This window comes from Scyliorhinus canicula, chromosome 8 (assembly GCF_902713615.1).
Source record: "Scyliorhinus canicula chromosome 8, sScyCan1.1, whole genome shotgun sequence".
NCBI classification, from domain to species: domain Eukaryota; kingdom Metazoa; phylum Chordata; class Chondrichthyes; order Carcharhiniformes; family Scyliorhinidae; genus Scyliorhinus; species Scyliorhinus canicula.
This window is the reverse complement of record NC_052153.1, coordinates 138,812,306-138,837,646: the sequence shown is the minus strand read 5'-3', so window position 1 is coordinate 138,837,646 and position 25,341 is coordinate 138,812,306. Positions and strand designations below refer to the sequence as shown.

Here is a 25,341-nt window from a genome sequence, read left to right as displayed (position 1 = left end):
TTGTCCACATTTATTTATTTTTTAATATTAAAAAAATTGAATATTCTGAATTTAAGGGGCAATTTTGCATGGCCAAATCCACCTATCCTGCACATCTTTGGGTGAGACTCAAGCAGACACGGGGAGAATGTGCAAACTCCACACGGGCAGTGACCCAGGGCCGGGATCGAACCCAAGTCCTCAGCGCTGTGTGGCAGTAGTGCTAACCACTGCGCCACCCATTTTCCACATTAATAAATCTAAAGTATAAACCATGTCTAATCATACCCCAATTTCAGTGACAGTCTGGCTGGGGTGGCTGCTAACTTTGTCAATCGAACACCAGGAATAGAGTTTTCCCAAGAAATGGCAAAGTGTCAGGCTCTGATTGAAAACTGGCCTGTTTTTCCCTCGAGAAATAAGTGGGTTTTCTCTCCAGATCTTCTGACACTGTCAGAAAAAATCAGGGAGGTGCGAATTGTGCCGTCATTCCCGAGAGGCAGGCCTAAAGACTTCGGCAATCCCAGCTCCACAGAGTTTGGAAAAAGGGCAGGTTGGCACTGCCTTGGTGCCAAGGAGGCAATGCCCTGCCATGTCCCTCACCACCTCCAAGTCACTGCAATGGTCATTACGACTAGTTCCCGTTTTTGGAACTTAGCTGTCGCTGGGCATGTAGCTGATTACATCGCCAATGAGGGGCGCAAACTGAGATCTCCCCAGCGTAAATCCCTGTATTGCCCTTTTGCGAAACGTTAGCAGCCATAATGGAATTTGCGTCCGCGGGGAACAGGGTCAGAACATCGCACCCCAGATCCCCATTTAGAGAAGTCGAACTCTTAATTCTCAATTGTTACTCAAATTCAATTGCAGTCAACTGGTGTTTCTAGCTCAGCTGATAGGTGAAGCATTACGTGAGGTGATGAAAAAGCTTCTTTTCTCCACTGCCAACCATCTCCTTAAACATCTTTTCTCTGTGCCCCTTCATTGTCCCCTTCACACCTTCAAAAACATGTAAGGAGATTATGGGCTCCAAGTTAATGGGCATCTGTCAAGCCAAATTCTTTACCTGCTGCGCCACCTAATCCTTAGACTGATTTTTTATCCTTATTTCTCTCGCATGTTTGCTTCAAATTAATCTCCTCAAGCTTGTTGAGTCGATGAGACATACCCCATTCTCGCCCACATGTGAGCTAACATTTTAATAATCCAACATATTTGACATTTTCAAAAACAAAAACCAGTTGTGATGACGACATTGGGGTGCACAGTAAGTATAGCTCCCGAGCGATGGGACACATGGAGCAAGTCCTGATGTCTGCTGGGAGGTAGGGGGCTTAAATGTAACTTTGACATTGAGGTGCCCTTTAAAAATGGCACCCCAATCTCAGAATTCTGACTTTGCCACACAGTGCCACTCGTGCAACTGGCTGTGTGATCCTCACGAGCACTCTGAAATTGCAGAGCGACACTTAATCAGGCAAGAAAAGGCGTCTGTGAAGCTGGCAGGTTTGACACATCTTTTCTCGCTTGATTCAGCAGCACTCTGTGCAATTTTGGGAAAATTCCACCCAAATTCTGCCACAGCACAATAACAGCCAGAACTAAAATTACAAGTTAAAAACTGCGTGACCGTACCTATGGTTCATTATCCTTTCACATCCCATTTACCCTCTCTTCAGCCTTTGGTAGAGTCCACCATGCCATCTTCCTTGCATCTTTTTTCTGACATCCATCGTAATGGGACTACCCTTGTGTAGTTACACATCTAGCTATCACATTGTAGCAATGGGGAATGCAGTGAATGTTTGGCTTCTGGAATTCCATAAGGATCTATCCCTTTTTCTCCCCCACCCTTCCTTTTCTCCATCTACAAATTATCCAATGGCAGTATCATCTGCAGACATGGGGTTAACTCCAACACATGGGCTGACAAAACCTAGCTCCACCTATCTACCACCTCTCTTAAGCCCTACACTACCTGTATATTACCAGTTTAGTTGTTTGATATCTCATTTTGAATTAGCCATAATTCCATGCATCCCTCCCTACCCCCACAATTAAATAATAGAGACCAAAGCCATCAGCTTCAACCCTTGCCATAAAATCATAGATTCACCATCAATTTCATTTACCTTCCCAGCACACATATCAAGGTGAAGAAGATCATTTGAAACCTCGGCATCCAATCAATCAAAAGCTGAGCTTCTCATTCGATATCCTTTCTACCTGCTTCCATTTCTGTAACATTGCCCACCACAGAACGTACCTCAGCAAATCTGTTGCGGAATCACTTGCTTTTATCTATTCCAAGCTTGATTACTACAAGTATTTTCTCACCAGCTTTCCACTGGAAATTTCATTTCACTCAAATCTCTTGCTGCTCATTGTCTTATCCTGGCACCAGGTCCTGCTTGTCAATAAATTCTGTTCACTGACCTACATGCCACAATGCTCGTTGATCTCCGCTCCCCCAGGACCATTAATTTAAAATTCTAATCCTCATATTTATATTCTTTCAAAGGCTCACCCTTTTTAATCTATGCAATCCATTAACCCCGAGAAGCTCCTTCATAAACGTCCCATTTTTCTGATTAAGGCCACTTTTGCAACTGTTATATGTCGCACCATTAACAACTGTGCATATAAATGCCTCGGTCCCATTCTCTTATTTTCCTATAGCCCAATTTTCTATTCTTTAAACCTATTTATTTGACCAAGCCTTTGGCCAACCCTCCTAAAACTACCTTCTTTCATTAAACAGTCATTTGGTTACATCTCTCTAAAGTGCCTTGAGATATTTTACTGTGTTATTGTTTGATATTGTTGATGATGATAATGATGTCCTCATGGCAACTGTGGAACTTCGTAGAAAGCATTATCTCGTTATACTGAGAAAGAAGAAGAGTGAAGGAATGGCAGCATTAGGGGTTAACATGAAGACCATTATAGTGATAAAGAAACAAACAAATCAGAAACTGCATAACGTGAAAATGTCACTTTACCTAGATGATTTAATCTATATTGGGCAAGTTGAGGGCATGGTTTTAATTCTGGTCAGGTCCTCCCTCAGATTTCCCACATTCCTAGTTTTGGAGCAATTATTCCATTGGCAGCAGAATCTTACCAGGATCCTCCAATCAGCTGCTGCTGCAACCTGTTCCATTCATTTCCACCCACTTCACCAGCTTTGTGATATTTAAGTAGCAGTTCTCCCTTCAGACTTTCATTACCATTGCTAATTTTACATTTTCTCCCTTTGTAACGCTGGGATCGGACAGATAGATTGCAGCAGTCCTTTCTGGTCCTGCATATCATACTTTCCTGAACATTTCTGCTCTAGGGTTATACTGATGTTAAATCAACAGAAGTTTGGATTGTAGTCAGGAATTAGCTTAAAAAGTGCCATTTAAAAATTCACATGGAGTGAAGCGGATAAATATCTAGGTTAAACAGAGAAAGAACAGAAAGACGACAGGTTTGATGAACAGCAAACATAAAATTCACTTATTTCGGTTGCAGGACTTTCATAATGTTAATTTGAGCCTTGAAGGCCATGGATACTTTTATTTGACAACTTATATGAAGGTTACCTTACACACAAATATACACGGTAGCTCTATTTTAAAGTTAGTTACGCATTAGGTGCTTTGTTCAGCAATTCTTTATAAAACTGACATTTATAAGGAGATCGTTATCTTATAGAAAATCATACACCTCTGTATAGAAAGTTAAATCTCTGATTACCTCATCTCTTTTTTCCAGCATCCTAATCAGCCTAATTAAACCTTTGCTCATTTTTGAACCTCAGATGACAATTTGTTTAACTCCACCCTGCAGCAGTTCTGTGAAAATGCGAATTAAATTTGATCTTCTGACAGCAATTATTAAATGCTCCCAACTGGCGACAATTAAGCCACAAGGCTTACAGGACGCAAAATCCACTGAAGTATCACATCTTTTACTTTATTGGTCACCTCCGGTACTTTTATACTCTCTGTGACATAATTTACATGAGGGCACAATGTCACCAAACCTGCCAAGTAAAACCGCTTAGTCGACTTGCCTGCATTATTCACTAAACTACCTTGTTTACATGTGCTATCTAATATGCTGCTCAAATCAAATCTTAACTTCTTGTTCATAAAGAATCAAAAGAACTTGAGATTATTTAATACTTGATCATGTCCTCAGGATAACGTGCTCCTCAGCCAATGAATTGCTTTTGAAATGCAGTTGCAAATAATGTAGTCAAATGAAGCAACAAATCCACACACAGCAAGGTCCCACAAACAGCAAATGAAATCATTAGCCAGTTAACCTAAATATGGTTTAAAGAGGAATGTTGGCCAGAATGCTGGACGTCCTTGATGTTTATTGACTAGTTCCTTGAAATCTTTAACAGCCTCCCGAATCAACAGAACAGACAAGCAAGGCCTCAGTTTAAAATCATTATCCGAAACATAGGACGTGCTCCTCTGACCACACTGCGCTGGACTGCAGCTCGCCGCAGTGCAGCGTGGCTGTTGAAAGCCGGGAGACCCCACTCCTGGGATCTACGCAGCTCAAAACGCCTCGCGAAATCAATCTCGCGAGACATTGTAAGGCTAATCCCGTCCATACTTTTTGGCAATCTGGATTTTAGAGAGGCAGTAAGCCTTACTCTAATGTGCATATTACCGAGGTACTCGAGGCTTTGGGATTCAAACTCTTCACCTTGGGCGAGAACTGTTTGGCACTGCTCTCCACAAATGGGGATTGGAAGGCCCCAGCTGCACACCTTTTGGGCAGGGTGGTGCCATCTGGGTACCCTGTCAGTGTCACCCTGGCAGTGCCACCTGGGTGCCAGCCTGGAACTGCTGAGGTGCCCAGGTAGAACTGCCAGCTGGTAGGGGCACTGCCAAAGTGCCATGCTGGCATTTTCTGCACATGATCAGGCCGGGGTTGCCCGTCATGGGTGTTGGGGGGGGTGCGGGAGGGGGGTGGTCAAGGATTCCTTTGGGGGCCTTGGAGATCAGGATGTCATTTAAAAATGGCATTTGGATCTCTCACAACAATGGGGAGTTCAGGCGAGTGGAACATCCTGTTGAAAAAAACGGGACTACGTGCGGCCTCAGTCGCACATTCCCAGTTCAGGCCCCTTATTCTGCACAAGTCATGCTCGCTAGGAGACTTTGTTCCCTTTTAGCAAGATTGCGCCCATAGCATCTGACAAAACAGTACCACCTCAGACCTGCACTGAACTTTCCATCTAGATTATAATGTGCTTCATTTTTGGACAAAGGTTTGAATTCAAACTTTATCTGGAATTCAAAACTGTCAGCTAATTTCTGTATATTACCATAATCTAGAATAATACAATAGCCGCTTTATGCATGCAGTCAGAAGGAGCTAGTCTCCAGTCGCGTTGTGTCCAGTACAAATCCCGCTTTGTTGAGAGAATTCGGAGGACCGAAAATGGGATTTGTGCTAGGCGCAACGCGACCGGAGACCAGCTCCTTCTGACTGATCTGGGCCCTCCAAGCAGATGTAATCTGATTAATCAGATTAGCATTTAAAAATTCTCATTTCAATACGCAGAATTGGCAAAACCAAATTCCCCCGGTTCCTGCAATTCCTCCATCTGCTGGCACAACATAAAGCTGGTGCAAATCAGATCTGAGGGGGCTTGGAGGCCACTGCAGCTCCCAGGTGGTTGGGGTCATGGCAGGGCAGTGGCAGGTTGTCACTGTCAGGAAATCATGTTGGCACAACCAGGGTGCCGGGGGGGGGGGGGGGCAGTGCCAAAGGGTGCCTTATAGGGTGGAGTCTTATGTGTGCAACCTAATGAGGATGGAGTTTGAAGGGGTGGGGCCTTTGCTGACCCCATAATGGGATATCACGCACCTTGGCGGGGGGTGGGCGCTGGTACCAGTGATTTGGGGCGGGGGGCACAAGTACTGGCAATTAGGAGGGGAAATCATTGCGGGATCGCTTTTTAACAAAATGTAGATTAACGCGAGACAGCTAGACTCACTTCAATATGCAGTTTCCCGTGGTACCCGGTGCGTTGGGATCTATCGCCTTGGCCTCGGAGGCCTCGGGTGAGCACCATTCAGTACTGGTCTCCACAAATGGGGACCAGATGGAATGGCACTCGTGGGGGTCTACCAGGGAATTGGAGGCACCGAGGTGGTTACCCTTTGGGCAGGGTGGTACCCTGGCACTGGTGTCACCAGGGCACCCTGGCTCTGTCAGCCTGGAACCCTGGTAGTGCCACCTGGGTGCCAGCCTGGCACATCTGGTTGACAGAAGCACTACTAGAGTGACAGGTTGGCAAAGGCAAGGTGGCATTTTTTGCACGATGGCTATCAGGCCAACAATGCCCTGTGCGGGTGTTAGGGTATTGCGAGAGGGGGCCCATGGACCATCCATGGTACATTGGGGGGAGGGGTCATTTTGAGGGCTTCAGAGATTGGGATGCCCTTTAAAAATAGTATCTCAATCTCTCAGAATGTGGCATTCCTGAAGCGGAGCTCCTCAATGCACAAAACAGGGCTGTGTGCGGCCTCGCCGTGTGTTTCCCAATGTGGCCCCCTACTTAATCCAAGTGCTGTTTTATCGCATTGTGTATCTCGGCACTGCCGATCACAGGGAAACATGGCTAAACGCGCTCGCTATGGGACTGTTCCCAGTTAGTTAAATCCCACCTTTTGGCAACACATTAGCATAATGGTTAGCACTGTTACTTCACAGCGCCAGGGTCCCAGATTCGATTCCCAGCATGGGTCACTGTCTATGTGGAGTCTGCACGTTCTCCATGTGTCGGCGTGGGTTTCCTCAGGGTGCTCTGGTTTCCTCCCACAAGTCCCAAAAGACGTGCTGTTAGGTCATTTGAACATTCTGAATTCACCTTTGTGTACCCGAACAGGCGCCGGAATATAGCGACTGGGGGATTTTCACAGTAACGTCATGACAATGTTAATGTAAGCCTACTTGTGACAATAGAGATTATTATTAGTCATTTTTTGGAGAATCCTGCCCAGAATTTCAAAGGCTGGGCAATACGATCAAACCCAACAGGGCATACAATATTGCCAAACTATTGCATATTTACGCAACCAAAATTCAGAATTTACATTGGTCTTTTATGCTCTGAAATCACAACTGTGGACCCGGAGACATCGGCATATTTGATTTGAAGTACTCCTGGTTCTTTTAACCATGGATACCAAAGTGTCTTTTGTTATTTTTAAGCATAGATTTAGATATTGGTTGAGTGGCTAAATAGTTTTTCAAACTATACTTCAGGGAACAAGTATAAAGACATTTTGACTGCGGTTTTCAAGGTCTTCTCTATCTTGTTTTGGATGATGTCTGGTTGGATTGTGTTCTTTGTAGTGACTACTGTATTATACTCCCATCCTCCTTCTTATGTCAGCCTGCCCTTTCCTTTCTAGGGGTCTACTAAGTATTTATAAAAGTAAATTAATCTTGTATGGACCTCCAGAAAGGGGGCACAGACTGTTCATTATTTCTCTAGTTGCATTAGTTAAGGTTAACATATGACTTATAGGCACATAATTCATACCTTTGTGGTGATGGTAGTTCTGTTCTGTAGTCACTATTTTAATCATCTAGCTCTTAATGTGGCATTATTAGATATGTAGCTGGGATTCTGCCCCACTGGCCGAAATCTTGTTGAGACACATGGGATCTCGCCTGCCACCTGGAGAGCCAGCGAGAGACCCACGCTGCCTCTTTTCAGGAAGGCCTGCCAAACTACAAACCAATAGAGAGTGATGAGGCCAGCAGGCCTTCCCCTGGAATTAAAATCCCAGGGGTGGGCATTTTGTCTACCGAGAGCCACCAGCCAATCACAGGTCAGGCTGTTGTTTGCTCAGTAGTACCACTGGGAAGGAAATGGCTGCTGTCGGAAGGACAATGTGTGTGTTGTGGGACAGGGGCTCTGAAAAGAGGGATGCAGGGGAGTTGACAGCAAGGGTCAGGGGGAAGCTCACAGCGGGCTCCACCTCACTTCCCGATAGCTAGCTCCTCGATCAGACACCAAGTGCCTCTGATCAAGGGGCCTCCCCCATAGAAGATGACAAGCTGGCCGCACGGTTTTAGCTGCCAAGCATGCCATATGTTGGCCAGCCTACCCACTGCTGGGTCAATACCAGCATCGGAGTGATGAGGGGAGAGTGGTCATTAATTGGCCACTCAAGGCTATGGAGTAATGAGGTCAAGCATGGGCCTTCCCACCCAGAACTTAATCCTGGTGGAGGTGGGAAGACAGTGGGGTTCCGTTACACCACAATCCCACCACACTTACATTCTCTACCTGCCTCTCAGCTCACCACCAGTGAGCGCAGAAGTTTCTGTCCATAATTTCAGCCAGAAGCAAAAAGAAAGGAGCATTCAAAAAAGGCTGCTCAAATAATATCTCTGCCTTTAGAAGGTAGAAGTGCAGGAAAAAGTAATAATTTTGATGCTATCCAACTCCATCCCAGCCTCACATCTGAAGTATTATGGAAGACTCTCCTATGCAACTGACTAGGCCTATGTAAATCATAATTCTTGTATTTTTAAAATAATCTATGGATTGTGGGGGCAGCACGGTAGCCCAGTGGTTAGCACTGTTGCTTCACAGCGCCAGGCACCTCGGTTTGATTCCCATCTTGGGTCACTGTCTGTACGGAGTCTGTATGTTCTCCCTGTGTCTGCATGGGTTTCCTTTGGGTGCTCCGGTTTCCTCCCACAGTCCAAAGATGTGCAGGTTAGGTGGATTGGCCATGCGAAATTGCCCTTCGTGTTTAGGTGGGGTTACTGGGTTACGGGGATAGAGTGGAGGTGCGGTCTTAAGTAGGGTGCTCTTTCTAAGGGGCGGTGCAGACTCGATGGGCTGAATAGCTTCCTTCTGCACTGTAAATTATTCGATTCTATGACTTATTTACCTATTAAATGCATCATATTAACTTATTAAATGCATCACATTTACAATGATCAAATAATACATTGTCTATTGGAAAAATTAATTTTTATCTGATCCTGCACCACCCAAATAATATTAAATCTGTGTACTTTGATTCACTCTGCACAACTACGGTTGCTTTTTTATTCACTCATGGGTTAAGCAACAGCATGTGCATCAAAAATAGTTCCGTGGTATTGAACAACAATGAAAAATTGAATGTGAAGTTGAGAATCTTGAGAAGCCAGTTTTTTAAGAATGATGACTTTATCTGCAGAGGAACACAATACGTGGGAGAAAATTGGGGGGGGGGGGGGGCGGAATGCGGGAGTGGGGGGGGGGGGCAGGGAGAGGAGGGCTACAGAGGCAGGCATTGGCTGTGGAATCAGTGGCAGGGAAAATAGGGAGCTAACCTTCATACCTTTCATTTCCGCTCTAATTTTCTCACTTATGTTGAGTGGTAAGTTACAGAAGAATTTTCCCATGTCATCAAATTGTAGAATTGTAAATCAGACGAGTAGCCCCAGGATTTAGAGCAGCGAGTTTGTGCTAACCTGGGGCACAGATGAATTAAAATCAGCCTCATGAGAATGCAGCAACTCCTGTTCGCATCTGGCTCTCTTTACTCTGAACTCCCAACACCTGCCTGTAAGTCAAATCGCCCTCTAAAGCTGTGAAGAACACAAAGAACAGATTTAACTGCGGCTCCTTTAGCGTCAATATTTTTTAAGTTAAGTCTGTACAATGATCATAAGCAGTAAATCTAAGGCACATGCAAATTGACACCATTATAAATTACATTTTTACACAAATCAGGTTACTCCAGTTCAAGTCATAGTAATCAAAATGAGCCTGACTAACAATGCCTCCAGCAATTATTGGTTCATCAAATGCAATGTTGATGCTCTGAGTCACACTAATGCAATCTTGGATTGATAGCATTAAATTGTCAGCCAAAATGTATCAGTATTTACTTGCTGCAATAATTCAAGGTATTCAAGAACAGAACTTAAAAATCTATCATATGGTTCTCTTCACACAGTAGTCTGCTTATTCTGCATCACATTAATGATACTAGATTATATGGTCTGCAATACAATAGATGCTTCAAAATAGATCAAATAGATGTAGCTATTTTTACACCACATTGGATATCTTAACACTCATTATGTAATAGAAGTATGAATTTTAAAATGGCATTGACAACAAAAATAGTGCAAATAAAAATGATTCTGTCCAACAGCAAGAAGCGCTGCTACTGTGGACTCCAAAAACGTGGTGACCTGTGCACCATCTATGCAGCCACACCTGTGAGTCATAGCCAGTGAAGAAAAATCTCTTCATATACAATACATGTAGCCATAATAATAACAGCTTTGACTATGATTTACTCAATAGTTGTAGACTCTTATTGTTTTCTCCCTTTTATTCCTTTCCGTCTTGAATACAGAAGTTACTTTTAGATTTGGTCAATTGACTATCATGGCTATACTGCTTCTTGCAAGCTGCACCTTCACCAAATCCAACAAATTTTATAGGGGGTTTCTGCACGAATGAAATATTACTGGGGTATTTCAAACAATAAAAAAACTATCTTCAAGAACACTCACATTTCACTTTACTTCTTTAAAAGGTTTTACCAGCTCATGTGTTCACTGCCCCCAAGACTTTAAAGTGCAAGGTCAAATAAGGACACTGCCACCAACAGCTGTAAAGTACTGTATAAACCTAACTTTGTAATATTCAACCTATACTCAAGTTGTGCAGCAACCAAGGCTAAAACAATGATCAATGAGTGAATTTTAAATAATAAAGCAATTAAATATTTTTAATGAACAGAATATTGCCAGCTAACATGTCTGGAACAGGTTACAGACCTGTATAAGTTACTTTTCGAATAAAAACTGTGTCAAACCTCTTCGCCATATCTTATAATATTGCACCCTCTTCAATTTTAATGGCCACTTTTGATACATTAAAACTTCAAATTCTGCATGGATTTTCTCTTGTTAGCACAAGCTTTACAGATGGCATCAACAATATTCTAGGTTGGTATAACAGGGATTTGATAGCATCTTAAACGATTTGTGAAAATTAAATAATTGGGACAAGTGATGGCAGGTGCAAAATTCAGACAATTTTAGGCTGCTGTTCATGACAAACAACTTGCACATCACCTTTAATGTAGCAAACATCCCGAGGCACTTCACAGAGGTACAATGAAAAAACTGGATGATGCAACAAAGGAAGCATCCTTTGCTTTAAGGAGATTTCTAAAAGAAGACAATGAAATGTAGTGGGTGTAGGTAAGTGAGAGACTGCCATGTGGACCCTAGATGGACCACAGGGTAAGGGAGGGGGAATGTAAGGTTGAAGATGGGGAGGGAGACACACACGAGGGGGGTGGGGGGTGGTGACAAGGGGAACACGAGAAGAAGAAGAAGAAAGGGATGTGTCTCAGATTGGTTTCAGCAGGTAAGGTGCAGGTTGAGGGAAACCCAGGGGTGCAGGTGCATGTCCATCAGGTAAGTATGGTTGAACCTGCAGGAGTTGAGGGACTAAAAATCCCCACCAGGGCTATCACCTGAAACATTAGGGGACTTAACGGCCCAGTGAAAAGATCCAGAATCTTCATCCATTTGAGAAGTTTAAAAGCCGACATTGTCTTCAAGAGACACAACTGAGGAAGAAGGACCGACTGCGGTCAAGGAAGGGCTGCATGGAACAGATGTACCATTCATTTTACGGGACGTGGGCTAGGGGGATAATACTGATTAGCAAGAAGTCACGGACCCAGGAGGACGGTATGTCACGGTCAGCAGTGTCCTACCTGCCCAAATAGGACAACGCAGATTTCATAAAAAAGACCATGGCGGAAATCCCCGACATCGACACACACCAACTGATTATGAGAGGGGACAGGATCCATTGACGGACCGAACGAGCTGCACAATGGGGAAAAAGACAGGCATGGCTACGGAACTGGGAACATTCATGGAGCAGATGGGGGCAGTGAACACATGGCAGCAACTACACCCTGGTGAGAAGGAATTCTCATTATTTTCACTGGTGCATTAGGTATACATCCATATCGACTTCTTTGCAGTGGGAAAATCGGAACTTCCAGAATTAGTAAGAGTGGAATACTCCCCGATAGTCAGCTCCGACCATGCTCCACACTACATGGAAGTGAGATCGGAGATGGGTTATGCCCAATGCCCTGCTTGGAGGTTGGACATGGAGCTCTTGGCCGACAAGGTCTTGTGCCAAAAAACATCACAGGCCATAGGCGAGTACATCACGAACAACCAGAATGAGGAGGCACGTTCTGGGAGGCACTGAAGCCGGTGATCAGGGGAGAGGTTATAGCCTATGGGGCTCATATAGATGGAGGAGAGAGGGGCTTGGCAATAACTGATCGACTCCATCCAGGAGATCCACAAAATTATGCTGAGGCCCCACCGTAGAGCTTCTGGCGGGTGAAAAAGCTGCAAATGGACTTCAACCTATCCAACAGGAAGGCAGTGCACCAACTCCACCAGACATGGGGGACCATTTATGAAGAGAGAGAAGGCAAGGTGACTGTTGGCTCACCAGCTGAGAAAGCAGGCAGCTATGAGGGAAATAGCCCAAATAAAGTACAGCAGAGGCAGACTGGTAGCCGAAGCATAAAAGGTCAACAAAGCATTTGAGGCCTTCAATTGGGGCCTGGACACCTCTTGAGCTCCCTGACGGGGACTCGGGGATGAAATGGTTCCTCGATGGACTGGACATGCCAATCATGGGGGATGATCAGCGGAAGGACCTGGAAGTAGCAGTAGACTGGGAGAGGTCATAGAGAGCATCGACTCCATGCAGACGGGGAAGGCGCCGTGACCCAATGTGTTCCCGGCGGACCTCGATAAAAAATTCGCACCAGCTCTGGCCCCACAACTACAAGAGATGTTCGCAGACTCGCTAGTGAGCGGCTCCCTGTTTCCTACACTGACACAGGTCACCATATCATTGATACCCAAAAAAGACAAAGACCCGATTGAATGTGGATCATGCAGACCCATTTCTCTGCTTAACGTAGATGCGAAAATACTCGTGAAAATCCGGCCAAGGATTGGAGAACTGCATACCAGAAGTGGTCACAGAGGACCATATGGGCTTTGTCAAGGGTAGACAGCCAACTACCAACATCAGATGGCTGTTGAATGTGATACTAACTCCATCCGGGGAGAGAACACCAGAGCTGTTCATCTCTCTGGATGCAGAAAAGGCCTATGACAGCGTCGAATGGAAGTACCTCATTGAGGAACTGGAGCGGTTTGGACTAGAGACGAGGTTCACCTCATGTGTGAAACTCCTGTACAATGCCCCAAGATGAGTGTTCGGACCAACACTACCAGCGCTAAATACGTCCAGCTGCACAAAGGCACTAGGCAGGGATGCCCGCTGTCCCCGCTCCTGTTTGCCCTGGCAATTGAACCCCCGGTGATCGCGTGTGAGATGCAAAAGACTGGAAGGGAATCTGAAGAGGAAGTAGAGAGCACAGAGTCTCACTCTATGCGGATGACCCGCTCCTCTACATCTCGGACCCGCGGAAAGGCTTAAAGGAAAGCATGAGGCTCCTGGCAGAGTTCGGGGCCTTCCCGGGCTGCAAGCTTAACTTATGCAAGAGCGAGGTATTCCCGGTGAACCTGAATGGGGAAGGGACAGAGCTTGAAGGTCTGCCATTCAAACTAGCCAAAAACAAATTCCACTACCTGGGGATTCAGATAGCCCACAACTGGGCAAGGATCCACAAGTGGAATCTGACCAATCTGCCAGAGGACGTTCAATAGGACCTGCAGAGATTAGATGCACTCCCATTCTCCCTGGCAGGGAGGCTGCAGACAATAAAATGAACGTACTATCAAGGTTCTTCTTTATGTTTAGATCCATTCTGATCTATCCTCAAGGCCTTCTTCAAGGAATAGAGAATCTCCAAAAATACACTGTAGAGTAAAACAAACATGAGCGGCCTGGTCCTTCATAGGCCTTCTGAACCTGCATTACTACCACTGGGCAGCAAGAGCCTAAAGACTGACGGGATGGGTTAGGGAGCCAAGCAAAGAATAGATGAAAATTGAGGAGTCCTCCTGCACAGGAATGACCCTCCGAGCTCTCGCCACCATCCCTCCTGGCAAAGTACACATCCAGCCCAGTGGTAGTAGCTACGTTAAAAACTTGGAACCAGATGAGACAGCACTTCAGCGTAACCGAGATGTCTACCATGGTCCCCATCTATCTGCGGTAACCACAAATTCCCACCAGCCACGCTAGAAGCCACGTTTAAGAAGTGGAGACCGGACGGGGCGACGCTGGAGATTAGGGACTTCTACAACACGGGAGACAGAATTGCAACCCTGGATGAACTGACAGAAAGAGCAAGACAATAATGGGAGGACGAACTAGGGATGGAGGTGGGGTGGGGACTCTGGAGCGGAGCACTGAGCAGCGTCTTATGCAAGGCTAAGCTTCATGCAATTTAAAGTGGGGCAAAGAGTTTAAGTTTTGGGACCCGAATGAACAGGTTCTTCCCGAAGGTGGAGGATAAATGCGAATGGTGCCAGGGAGACCCAGCAAACCACGCCCACATATTCTGGGCTTGTCCAGACCTGTTGGGTTCTGGACAGCCTCCTTCGAGGCGATGTCCAAGGTTGTAGGGTTGAAGGCCGAGACGTACACAAGAGTGGAGTCTTCGGGATATCGGACCAGCCAGAACTACATATGGGGAAGAGGGCCGATGCTCTGGCTTTTGCTTCCTTACTCACATGCTGTAGAATCCTGCTCGGCTGGCGATCGGCAGCACCACCCACAGCTGCAGACTGGCTGGCAGACCTGTCGGAATTTCTCCACCTGGAGAAGATCAAATACACCATCCGAGGAGTAGCCCCCCCCCCCCCCCCCAAAAATGCCATAGGGACAGCAGTTACAAAATTGTACATACTAACTGTCTCGCGCACCTATTATACAGATGTAAAAATTCAACAAAAATATTTTAAAGTAAAATAAAAAGGTCAAGGGTGTCAGGCGGATGGGGTTTGGCGGGTAGGGACTTGGGGGTGACCTCCAATGTTTGGCCTTTGTAAATTGCATCTGGTTTACACAGACGTGTTTAATTTGTATTATATAAAATGAAACCCGAATAAAAACATTTAAAAAAAATAAATGCCCTGTATTGTTTGGCACATGGCCTATTGTACACACCGCTTATTAAAGCATCAGAAGTATTTAAACTGGGGGCTTAGCCATAATATGTTGTAAGTTCCAGAGTGGTACTCCACACATGAAGCACCCATTTAGAAAGAGTGTTAGAAAGGCTAATGGAAGAGGGGGAGAAAATGAACCCTGGTGGTACACTCCTTTATACAGCTATCCTTACTTTGGTTTTGCTTCTAGTAAAATATAAGATAATTTAGGCTGGTACCGAAGCCTGTCAGCACGGTAGCATTGTGGATAGCACAATTGCATCACAGCTCCAGGGTCCCAGGTTCGATTCACGGCTTGGGTCACTGTCTGTGGGGAGTCTGCACATTCTCCCTGCTGACACCTGACATTCCATCATTCCATTCCCCCGAATGCGCATGGGTTTCCTCCGGGTACTCCGGTTTCCTCCCACAGTCCAAAGATGTGCGGGTTAGGTGGATTTGCCATGCTAAATTGCCCATAGTGTCCAAAATTGCCCTGAATGTTGGGTGGGGTTACTGGGTTATGGGGATAGGGTGGAGGTGTGGACTTGTGTAGGGTGCTCTTTCCAAGAGCTGGTGCAGACTTGATGGGCCGAATGGCCTCCTTCTGCACTGTGAATTCTATGAAACACAGTAGCTCACTGTGCATTAGCAAAAGAGAAAGGTATACTTTTTTGTAGCTCAAATAAAAAAAATTCTGACTCCCCATAAGCATCAATCGGTCTTTCACTAACTGCTGACACCTGACATTCCATCATTCCATTCCCCCGAATGCTCATGGTATATCATGCATTGTGCTTCAGGTGTCCCTAAAACAGTAAAATGAGGTAACCTTTCATTATTAGGTAAGGGCATCGCACTTGTGTGCAAGTGCAAGAAGAGCTGAGGGAGCAGCAGTCTCAGTGTCACTGCATCAAGATCATATTGTCAACCCTGTAATATGGACACCCATCGAAAGCAATTAGGGTTCCGTTGATTAACTCATTCAATAAAAAGCTGGCCAATTATCTGTTTAAGAATGAGACTGTCGATTAAAAAGGTAAGTATTGACATAGATGATCCAATACTCTTTGGAATACTTTAGTACAAATCTGTGGGACCATGGGAATGTTGTCTGTATTATTTAGCCAGTTTGAGCTGAATAATTAGACTGTAATGTTAAAATGACATCCTGCAGTTCTGAGTCAATCACTTCGTGGTCAGAGATAAATTATAGCGTTGGAGGGCGATTTTAATTTTAAGCAGACTTGGAACAGGCAGTGGGAGGACTGTTTGTGCCATCTACTAGAAGTCCTTGCTGTAAGGAATGGGCCATTTTGAAGTTCGGGACTCATTTGCTAACTACCTGTAAAATCCATACTGACAGACTATATTTTAATAATCTGATTATATATTTATGGGTGGCACGGTAGCACAGGGGTTAGCGCTGTTGCCTCACAGCGCTAGGGACCCGGGTTCAATTCCCGGCTTGGGTCACTGTCTGTGCGGAGTCTGCACGTTCTCCCTGTGTCTGCGTGGGTTTCCTCTGGGTGCTCCGGTTTCCTCCCAGTCCAAAGATGTGCAGGTTAGGTGGATTGGTCACGCTAAATTGCACCGTGGTGGCCAGGGGTTGGGCTGGGTTGCAGGGGTGGGGGTGTGGGCTTGGGTGGGTGTTCTTTCAGGGGTTGGTGTGGACTCAATGGGCTGAGTGGCCTCCTTCTGCACTGTAAATTCTACGACAAATTACAAAATCAAAAAAGTTGTAAGTCAGGAACCATCAAATCATCACTGCAAAAACATCTATTAGTTAGGTTATGAAGCAACTGAAAAATTTCACCTCTCATGACATTGTGTCAGTAATTACATGTGAATGACTGCCATCAAACAACTTTAGTAAGTCCATTAGACATAAACACAGTTGCGTTTGTTCCTTATACCAAGGTATATTACAACCCGTGACTGCTATTATAATGACAAGACACTTTCAAGTATAAAGCAGTATATCCTCAAGCACATGAAATCAATGTGATTTGAAAATGCAGCATTTCCTCATGAATAACAATTCTGAATATTCTCTAAATTCCCTTGATGCCTCTTAAATTGTATGAACCATGTCATTACTCGAATATAAAGTGCTAAGGATGAAAAGTTTGCTCTATATTTTTATCTTTAACAAAGAACAATTGGCGCGATCTAACTTTTTTTTAAAAAAAGTGTCAGATCTGGGCATGATTAGCAGGGTTGCTCCTGTCGCTTGTAGCAACCCCCGCACCCCCAGCTCACCTATAAGGGGGTCATCACCAGCAGTGCCAGGGTGCCACCCAGACCAGAGGCAGACCACCCGGGGACCTCTAATCGCCTGGGAGACGGCCGCCCCTGGTACCATTCCGCCTGGTCCCCGTTTGTGGGGGCTAGTACTGAATGGCGCCCAGCTGGGATCTCCTCAGCTAGGCCAGTAGATGCCGGAAGGCTGTTCGGTCCAGTGCGAGCATGGCTAAGTGGGTTCTAGGGGTGCACATCTCCAAAAATCTGTCCTGGTCGACGCTACCACCAAGAAAGCACAACAGCGCCTATACTTCCTCAGGAAACTAAGGAAATTCGGCATGTCTACATTAACCCTTACCAACTTTTGCAGATGCACCATAGAAAGCATCCGATCGGGCTGCATCACAGCCTGGTCTCGCAACTGCTCGGCCCAGGACCGCAAGAAATTTCAGAGAGTCATGAACACTGTGAACACCAGTCCATCACACGAACCTGCCTCCCATCCATTGACTCCATCTACATCTCCCGCTGCCTGGGGAAAGCAGGCAGCATAATCAAAGATCCCTCCTACCCGGCTTACTCACTCTTCCAACTTGTTTCATCGGGCAGGAGATACAGAAGTCTGAGAACACGCATGAACAGACTCAAAAACAACTTCTTCCCCACTGTCACCAGACTCCTAAATGACCCTCTTATGGACCTCATTAACACTACACCCTGTATGCTTCACCCGATGCCAGTGCTTATGTAGTTACACTGTATATCTTGTGTTGCCCTATTATGTACTTTCTTTTATTCCCATGTACTTAATGATCTGTTGAGCTGCTCGCAGAAAAATACTTTTCACTGTATCTCGGTACACGTGACAATAAACAAATCCAATCCTAAATTCACTGGGCAAGACTGGGTCCCGCCCATTGCCCAGATCATGACATCTCGTGAGGTCTGGTAGATCTCCTGAGGGGTAACTGCCATCAGAAATCCCAAAGGAGGCCTCTCCCTGGACCTAGGAACCGCATCGCGCCCCTGTTCCGGCAGGATACGGCCAGTAGATCATGCTCAAAGTCTTTGCACTTACATAATTCCACCATGCGAAAGAATCTTTCTGAGCGCAAAACAAGGGGAGGTGAAACAACAAGAAGAATGGACAAATTAAAAGACCCAACAACATATAGCAAGGGGAGGCCTTTCAAAGAAAGGATGAAAGGTGATATTCGGAGGAAGATCTAAATAGCAGCTTGTAACAACTGAAAAACTGATTCACTGGCAAAATACTGTAGTTGCTAGGGGCTGGGAAACAGCCCGTTTCTGGTCCCAAATCACCCCTGCCCCTTCAGGGAGTTAAGGAGGGGCAGCCACTGCTTAGTTGACATGGAAACAGGCTCTCTGCCCAATTTGGCGAGGCAGATGGGCTTTTGCAGCTAGAAGGTCAATAAAATAAGAGGCCTTCTGAAGAGCAGGCTGCAGTAAAAGGGTGAATAACTGCAACTGTGCTTCAAAATGGCACTGCCATATCATCAATTTTTTTTAAAAATTAAAAAGCAGGAAAATATCAACACGGTGGGGTGGAGGAGGGAAGGAAGCCCCCTGACAGGGCAGCATTTGGTTCCAGCCCCAGCCAAGTAGATAGGCCTATCTGAAGTACTGCCACTCCCACCAAATGCCTGCCTGCCTCCATTGAGTTAGAAAACTGCAAACCGACTGGAAAATCCCAATTGGCCTCCTTTGAAAGTGCTTAACAAGGCTCTTAATGAGCTTAATTGGCTACCTGCCTTATGGGATTCAGTTCACCGACATCTTTTCCCAGCTCTGACAAAATGTTATCAACATGAAAATTTGCCACTGTTTCGCCACACATGCTGCCTCAACTGCTGAGTGTTTCCAGATAAGTTTTTATTTCAGATTTCCATCCGCCACAGAATTTAGCTTTTGTTTTTTATTATAAGGAACTGTGCTTACAATGATCTGCATGGCATGGTAATTCAGTCCATCTACGCCAAACACTTAAGCAGGTTAGATTGTGACACCATGCTGGAATCTTTGCTTGAGGCTTAATGACAGATAACCAATTCAAGTGTCCTGCAAGATGCATGCATTTGTTGCCTCATAAACTAACCCACACAGAAAATGAAACATGGCAATGGGTGTGGAGGAACAATGAGGAAACAGACTTGCAGATGAAGATGGCGAGTAAGTGATCTTATTTGTCTTCGAAAATTAAAATTCAAACAACTAATGACTGTGGCCAACAAGACAATTGCAACTGACAATCTGCAAAAATTTGGCTTGGCAAAGAGCATTGTGATAAATGGAAAGCCAAAATAGGTGCGATCATTAAAGATGAAACAGCAATCCAAAGAAAGTAAATCTGTACTGTGATTCACGAAGATCTTCAAGAGAGATTTTATCACTGGCTTAAAACAGCCACAGAGATCAGTATCCAGTGTCAAGCAATGTGTTACATGCAAAGGCTGAAAGTGTTATCTGTTCTTTAGGCACTGAAAACTTCAAACGTTCAAATGGATTATTGGATCACATTAAGTAGCAGCATGTTTTGAAATTTTAGACAGCTAATGGTGAAATGTTTGGGGCTAACATAAGCACATGGCGGGCGGCACAGTGGCACAGTGGTTAGCACTGCTGCCTATGGCACTGAGGACCTGGGTTTGATCCCGGCTCTCGGTCACTGCCTGTGTGGAGTTTGCACATTCTCCTCGTGTCTGTGTGGATTTCACCCCCACAACCCAAAGATGTGCAGGGTAGGTGGATTGACCATGCTAAATTGCCACTTAATTGGCAAAAAATATTTGGGTACTCTAAATTTATGGGGAAAAAAAACATGAGCGCATGGCTATAGGTGTTTTTTGATCTCATTTGGAAACAATAGATGTTTATGACTGCACCAAAGCTGGGCATTTCTTATCAATTTCTTTCCCAATGAACGTCTGGCCGTGGCTGCGTAGGTTTCCTCCGTGTGCCCCTGTTTCCTCCCACAGTCCAAAGATGTGCAGGTTAGGTGATCTGGCCATGCTAAATTGTCCATTCGTGTCCAAAAACGTGTGTAGGTTAGATTAAGGAATTAATAGGATAGGGTGGGGGAGTGAGGTTGGGTGAAGTACTCTTTCAGAGGGTCGGTGCAGAATTACCTCCTTCTCCACTGGAGGGATTCTATAATTCTATGAAATTGCTGATGATGCCTCCGTTGGCAATAAACAAAGGAAAGAGCAAATTATTCTCCTACTAGGAGAAAACATGATGAAACCTAGTGCATGTCTCAAAATTCCAACTATTTTAGAAATGTAAAGATGCTGCCAGTAGGAAAAACAAGAACATTTGGACTAGATCCATGGACAGAATAATATTATCTCAAATCTCTCAAAGTGCTGCTGGTTACAGATAATGGCTCTGCACATCCGAAAGTTAAAGACCTGAAATCAGTCATCATGCACGTTCTCTCTCAGAATGCAACAAGTGTGTTACAGTCCATGAACCAGAGTGTTATTCAGTGCTACAAATCATGACAGGCAGTTCCTAGTGATAGAGATGATAGAGTGTATGACCATGATTGTTTAAAAATCAGGTCAACAGTTTGCAAGCCATGCACGTCAGCAAGGTGATTTGGGATTTGCTTTATACATGTCGGATAGTCTACAGAAAATGTGGATCAAAAACAAGACGATGCCCTCTATTAGAAAGCAATGTGATTCACTTGGAATTTTTAAATCAAAATTCTAGGCAGTAGAATTTGAAGAAAAGCAAACCCCTTCATGAGCAACTATAATTAATTATTTGAACCACGAAAGGTAACAGAATTCAATGATGACCCTGGTCAGCAGCAGAGCAGGTATCCTCCAAGTTGAATCCAGTGCCAAACAAACTTAGGAGGGTAAGTGGCAGATGTAATACCAGTGAAAATACTCCCGCCTTTCATCAAGATGTGTCCCTTAAATCCTGTCTTGATTTCATTGATTTGTTGAGTTTCTAAATTAACCTGAAAACATCCAAAACCGCTCAGTTTCATCACCCAACGATATTCACTCTTTCCCTCACCCCCAGCAGTGCTCAGCCATCCTTAGCCTCCCCCCACCCCCCCATAATTGCTCATCACCACCTCACTACCTGACAATCTCACCCTACTACCACCCCTCCTACGATATTCACCTCTCCTCAGGCCCCACCACAGTGCCTAGCCCCCTTAACCCCTAACATTGTCCAGCACCACTTCACCTCCCGACAATGCTCACTCCTCCCGCTACTGACAATATTCACTCTTCCCTCATCCTCCGGTAGTGCTCACCCCCTCCCTGACAGGATTCGTCCCTCCATCACCCATGCTCACCTCACCAACCGAGGCTGACCGTCCCCACCTCCTACCCTAAAATGTGTTAATTCCATCTTCGTTAAACACCCACGAGAATGTTTACCTTTCTAACAAAAGCCAGACAGGAGCCAGGGTTCGGAAAGGAAAGTTTGGGGTGGGCGAGGGTGGGGGAGGGTAGCATTGCCGTGGATTGCGGGGGGGGGCAACATTGTCAGAGAATGTGACAATTATCTGAGAATCTTTTTGGGCTGCTTAAGATAGAAATAGTGTACATTGGGAAAAGTACAAAACATGAAACTCTTTTCAAATGATGTTCAATTTAGATTGGTTGTTTTTTTATCTTGATGAGGCAGCAAATAGCTAAATCTTATTATAGTACACACCTCGAATGGATTTGTTATTGTGACATTCATCTTTACTTTTGAAATGTAATCACTATTATAATGTAGACAAAGACAGCAGCCTATTTGTACTCAGGACAGTTTCACAAATAGCAATGAGAAAAACAAACAGATAATTTGTTTCAGTGGTTTTGGTTGAGACATAAGTGTGAAGCAAGAACTCCTTTCCCTGGTTCAAATTATGCCATGGGATTTAAAAAATCCAGGCACAGGAAATAATTCCATTAACGCATCCAGAATATGATACCTCCAACAGCATGGCAGTCTGCCTATACTCCACGAGACAGCCGAGTTTACGCGCTCAAATACTGGAATGAGATTGAACCCACAATTTTCCAAGTCAGAAGCGAAAGTATAACTGGGCCAAGGCTACCAGGTTTTACTAAAAGCAACACAATTTGTTTGACTGAATGCATAATATTCCTGCATGTACCATACTTTACCAAAGAAAATGCTTATGAGGGTGGATATACAATCGATTGGATTTAGATTTTACAAATGTTTTGGAAACACACATTGTTTCATTTCCAGTAAATACAAAGAATGAACTTGAATTTCTCTCTTGACTTATTTCTCAAAGCATGCCAAACCTGATTCACATTCAATGTATTACCTTTCAAGTACAGTTACCGTTGTATTGTTAGCTTTATTGTTAGCCACTCTGCACAAAGCGAATGGCAATGAGATGAATGGCCACTGGATCTAGTTTTTTTGTGGAGGGTTTGGTTGAGGGCAGAATGGAAGTCTGAAGAAATTTATGTTGTTCTCAAATCCTATAATGGTATTTTGCACTTTCACTTGAACCAGTAGAAAAGGCAAACATGGCCTGTTTCTAGTCATTCAAAGGGCATTACCGCCAACTATGCCGAATTTCCAGAGTAATTAAGTGAACTGTGAACTTCCATTATATGCTCAGGTCCTGAAGGAATCTTGAATCAACAGCTCTTTGTCTCTGAAACAAAAATTTTGACCACCAGAGCCAACATTATGCAAGCTAGAATGAAAACGTGAAGATGAACATAAAATATTGTTATTGAAATATTGCTAAACAAATACAGCTCCATGGTACATAAGCAAATGTAGTAGCATAGGAACATATGAAATAAGTTTCCATTTACCCTCTCACACCTGCTCTCCCATTCAACGAAATCATGGCTGATTTGCAACCTAGTCATTAATTCTCTCGTAATTTGCTAATAATAAATGTTAGGCTAACTGGTCTATTATTCCTGGACTCCCCCTCTCGCCGTTACAAAATAACAGAGTGACTTGCGCAATTTTAAAATTTATAGGCCAGGTTCCCAAATCGAGAGAATTTTAGAAGATTCTCGTTAGGGCATCTGCAATGTTCTCACATTCTTCTCTTGGATGGAAACCATGTGGTTCTGAGAATTTGTCACCCGCCCCGCCATGTTTAGCAGCGGATTCAACCTGGAGCACCCCTGCTCTGTTGCTGACCAGAAGATCTGGGTCATTCAACATGTTTACTATTCCGTTAATATCATTGTTATTGGTTAATAGGGACACATATTACTCCTGAGGGTCAGTTTAGCTCAGTTGGCTGGACTGCTGGTTTGTGTTGCAAAGCAAGGTCAGCAGCATGGATTGAATTCCCGTACTGGCTGAGGTTATTCATGAAGGCCCACATTCTCAAACTTGCCCCTCGCCTGAGGTTTGGTGATCCCCGGGTTAAATCACCACCAGTCAGCTCTCCCCTTCAAATGGGAAAGCAGCCGATGGTACATCCAGGACTATTACTCCTGACCAACTTTGTTTCCTAACATAATTGTAAAAGTTTTTTCGTGTTGATTTTAATATCCCTTGGAAGTTTCTTCTCATACTCTTTGTTTTGTAGCTCTTATTATCTATTTTCTCACCCTTTGCTGTTCTTTGTAACTCTCTCAGTTGCCAGGATCTGTTCTATTTTTGCATTATTTTTCTTTCAGATTTATCTTGTCTCTTATCTCTTTGGTTGTCCTTTTTTTGGCAAGTGGAGCTGTTGTCTCTTAGGCGCTTAAACTGGTTCTGTATTACATTAAATTATTTTTTGAACACCTCCTCCTGATCTTCGGCCTTTTTTCCATTAACAGTTTTTCCCATTTTACTGCAGTTTCTGTCTCATTGAATTCAAGTCAGCCTTACCTAAAGAGTTTGTTTTGTGTTTCTCCCCTCAAAACACCATGCTGAACCGTCATATTATGATCGCTATTGGATAGATATTTAGACAACAATAGGCTGTTAATAAATCTGGCTTATCGCTCTTTACTAAATCTAATATGGCATACCCCAGTTGATTCAAAGGCATACTAGTTAAGCAAAACCTCAATTTTAAAATTCTGCTACTTGTTTGCAAATCTGCCAATGGCCTCACCCCTCCCTTTCTCTGTAATATCCTCCAGCCCAATAACCCTTCACGATAACAGCACCATTCTTGATCACCCCCATTTACATTCCCTTTGTCTTTCTGTCCACATCTTTGTCAATCTCCACCTGTCACTGGCTCCCTATTCAGCCCCATTGCTCCACAACACTCCCCCCCCCCCCCCCCACAACAGTATAAATCTGACTCTTATTTCCAGTTCTCTGTCGCTTTGACAAAAGAGTCATCCAGACTCAAAATGCTAGCTCCCTTCTCTTTCCACAGATTCTGTTAGATCTGCTGAAATAATCCAGTATTTTCACTTTTGTTTCAGATTCCAGCATCCACAGTAATTTGCTTTTACCCCCCGACAAAATAATTGTGTTCTTCCAATGAAGCATGCCCAATTCTTATTGCTCCATTGTTGGTGGCTGTAGCTTCAGCTTCTGAGCTCTTCAGAAGGTCCTTAGTATTACAGATCTACCACGCAGTCTTCCGCCAATTCAATTCACTTCATGTGATACTGAGAAATGACTATATCCAGCAAAGGTCCTCATAACACCATCCTCACAGTACTAAAGACTTGCGCTCCAGAATTAGTCACACACCCTTAACCAAACTGTTCCATTACAGCTACAGCACTGGCATCTACTTGTCAGTGTGGACAATTGCCACAGAAAATAGGAGAAATTCAATCCAGCCAATTATCATCCGAACAGACTACTCTCAATCATAAGCAAAGTGACAGAAGGTGTCAGCTTTTGACCTCGTTACAGCCTTGGTCCAAATATTGATAAAATAACCAAATTTAAGAAGTATGGTGAGAGTGACTGGCCATGACTTAAAGCAGCATTTGGCCAAGTATGACA

At 44.4% G+C, this 25,341-nt stretch overlaps 1 protein-coding gene across 15 annotated transcripts in view; it reads right to left on the bottom strand.

The window, feature by feature from the left end:
• mef2cb (myocyte enhancer factor 2cb) overlaps positions 1 to 25,341 on the bottom strand; it is a 302,736-nt gene that overhangs the window by 232,825 nt on the left and 44,570 nt on the right. Inside the window, exon 3 of one of the 15 annotated variants that reach the window (XM_038805305.1) lies at positions 9,484 to 9,600. The exons of 13 other annotated variants lie outside the window; for them this stretch is intronic. The gene's annotated coding sequence lies outside the window, so the exon portion shown is untranslated. Of the gene's footprint in view, positions 1 to 9,350; positions 9,450 to 9,483; positions 9,601 to 25,341 lie in introns of those variants that run through there. One more of the 15 variants, XM_038805304.1, reaches the window with a different exon arrangement.